General features: G+C 45.1%; 1 pseudogene; it reads right to left on the bottom strand.

Annotated features, from left to right (window-relative positions):
* Nucleotides 1-1,416: 1,416 nt before the first annotated feature.
* Nucleotides 1,417-2,412, bottom strand: LOC110320368 (annotated as a pseudogene).
* Between the last annotated feature and the right edge of the window lie 882 nt (nt 2,413-3,294).

Raw genomic sequence — 3,294 nt, 5'->3', positions numbered from 1 at the left:
GCCCTTCGGCTTCCCTATCTCTCTACTCCTGTCCTTCACCTCCATTTTTCCTACGAGTCTTCCACTCTGTCCTGGCAGTGTCTCTGCAGGTTACCCTGACAACACGAGCTGGAGAGCCTGGTAGCTATTCATGTCAGCAGACACGTTGGCTAACAGGAATCTCCGTGATGTGCCTCTCTCATCCCTCTCTCCCGGTCTCTGCCACTGGATTCTCCTGTAATTTTAATCTTTTCAACACCTATTTTTAATGATAGTTCTTAAACACTCTAGCCTCCCTTTTAGCCTACCACCCCCCAAAGGTAGTGGAGAAGAAAGGATACGGGGGAAGTGGTTTTTAGAAATGGTTCTTTAGAGCAATTCCTATCTGTCTTGTCTGGAAATCAGCAGTTCGTTAACAGGTTAGCAGCGGCAATTTGATCCACTTGCAAACACTTCAAGGATATATCAGCAGTCCAGTTTGGTAAAGTTGGAATAGCAAACTGAATCAGCTGCAGTAGCACTACCTCGCAGAGACAGCCAGGCCTCAGCCTCGGCCCAAGTGAGCAGGAGGGGCCAGAACCAACAGGAACACCACGAAAAGTTCTCAGTTGTGCCTCTCTCAGCGAAGATCAGAAAGGACGCAAGACCAAGAAGCATTGCACGGTTAGCTCTATAAGCAAGCCTAGCTCAGCTCCTTTCACTGTGCATAGAGTCCTTTTTATACTCCCTCCATACATCAGGTGTCCTCCGTGGGTCTTGCCTCAGCATGTGAGTCTGTCTCAGCTGACATCACTCTGCCAATTAACCCGGAATCCAAGGAAGTGGCAAGAAACTGCAGCACACCACCAGAAGTTTTTTGGTGTGTTTCTCTCTATGGAGTCCCGACAAATGTAGCTCAACTATGCAATGTAAGGCAGACCAATACATGCATGCCATTAGCAAAGAATCCTTCATCACGTGCCCTGCTTCAGCAGAACATCCTTTCCTTGGTCTCTGCTTCAGCGAAGCATTCTTTCACGAGTCTGCCTTAGCCCTTTCACCTGAGTCCACTTCAGCAAATGCTCCTTCATGTGTTTGCCCCAGCAAAACACCATCCAACACAACTGATTCTCCAAAGAACACTTAAGTTTCCACTTCATCCTCCCACATGGAAAAACATTCTTGCAGAAGTAGAAACTGGTTCGGATTCTAGAAGTTTTATTTATTGGAAGCATCCGGTAACATATTTCTTTTCTGGGGTGTAGTGAACTTTATTGATGGTATTCAAGAGAGTAGGGAGGGCTCCTTAGACCCCTCCTGTTATTATGGGGGTCTGGGATGGAAACCGTGAGGGAGATGCTCAGTGTTGGGGACCAAGTTGGGCTAGGGACTCCTTAGCAACTGAGGGCCTCTCTCTTGCTCTCAGTGTCCTTGCTGGAGTGGATGGTCCAGGGTCTCTTACTCCTTGGAGGCCATGTAGGCCATGAGGTCCACCACTCTGTTGCTGTAGTCATAGTCATTGTCATACCAGGAAATGAGCTTTACAAAGTTGTTATTGAGAGCAATGCCAGCCCCAGTATCAAAGGTGGAGGAGTGGGAGTTGCTGTTGAAGTCTCAAGAGGCAACCTGGTCCTCAGTGTAGCCCAGGATACTCTTCAGTGGGTCCTCAGATGCCTGCTTCACCACCTGCTTGATGTCATCATACTTGGGAGGTTTCTCCAGGTGGCATGTCATATTCACAATGGATACATTAGGGGCAGGAACATGGAAGGCCATGCCAGTGAGCTTTCCGTTAAGCTCTGGGATGAGCTTGCCCACAGCCTTGGCAGCACCAGTGGATTAAAGGATGATGTTCTGGGCAGCCCCATGGCCATCATGCCACAGCCTTCCAGAGGGACCATCCACAGTTTTCTGAGTGGCAGTGATGGCATGAACTGTGGTCATGAGCCCTTCCACAATGCCAAAGTTATTACGGATGACCTCAGCCAGGGGGGCTAAGCAGTTGGTGGTGCAGGATGCATTGCTGACAATCTTGAGTAAGTTGTCATATTTCACAAACATGAGGGCAGCAGCAGAAGGGGCGGAGATGATGACCCTTTTGGACCCACCCTTCAAGTGAGCCCAGGCCTTTTCTATGGTGGTGAAGATGCCAATAGACTCCAGGACATACTCAGCACCGGCATCACCCCATTTGATGTTAGTGGGATCTTGCTCCTGGAAGATGGTGATAGGCTTCCCGTTGATGACTAGCTTCCCATTCTCAGCCTTGACTGTGCCATTGAATTTGCCATGGGTGGAGTCATACTGGAACATGCAGACCATGTAGTTGAGGTCAATGGAGGGGTCGTTGATGACAACAATCTCCACTTTGCCAAGTGCAGAGCAGAAGGCAGCCCTGGTAACCAGGTGCCCAATATGGCCAAGTTCTTTCACACCGACCTTCACCATTTTGTCTACGGGATGGAGCTGGCTCTGCACAAGAAGATGCGGCTGTCTCTGAACAGGGAGGAGCAGAGAACCATCCTGGAATATCTTATATAATCCAAAGTGACTAGGGGATGGGCAGAGCCAGTTTTCTCTCTGGCAGCTCCCTGGCTCTCTAGGACACTGTTAGTTCCTGATCAGCTTTGATTTTTCTTTATCCCAAATAGGGAAGGTGACACATTCCTTTCTTAGTGGGATAAGTGGGTCATTCCAGAAAGGATGAGCTAGTAACATGTTCTGGTCACAGCTGATATTAGATACCTGTGCCAGGCAACATTGTGTCCTCTCTTCAAAGTTACTTCCAGCTATAATTATGAAATGTAGTTAATGATGATAATTATGATGTCAGGAAAGAAACACAGTGGAAAATTTAAAAAGATAGTTTTTAAATGACAAATAAATAAGCAAAGTGCAAAATAAAACAAATAGTGTATTATGATAAATAAAAGTAACAGTTTTTTTTTATTATATTGATATATAAAAAGGAAAATAAAGTTAGATGAGTTCTGGGTTCATGCAGTGATGAATTTAGAGCTTGGTAACATCTGTTTTTGTAACTTCTACACAGTTCTAATTAATTTCATCAGAATTAATTTTTGTATATTTATGTTTGATGAATAGTAGAATATATCCATCAGTCTTGGCTCATGGATGACTGAATAACACATTTTAATGTAAAGCTTAATTTTTGAATGAAATAACATATGAACAAGAAAAAAAAACAATATAAGAATAAATTTAGTAGAGAGCCACAGAACTATTTTGCAATAAATCCTCAGAGTCATCATCAATGTCTTTGTGCCATAGACATCCATTCTAGAAGCTTACAAATGTTGATGTGGTTGGAAAGTT

Source organism: Mus pahari, chromosome 4 (genome assembly GCF_900095145.1).
Source record: "Mus pahari chromosome 4, PAHARI_EIJ_v1.1, whole genome shotgun sequence".
In the NCBI taxonomy this organism is placed as follows: domain Eukaryota; kingdom Metazoa; phylum Chordata; class Mammalia; order Rodentia; family Muridae; genus Mus; species Mus pahari.
This window is presented reverse-complemented; position numbering and strand designations above follow the sequence as displayed.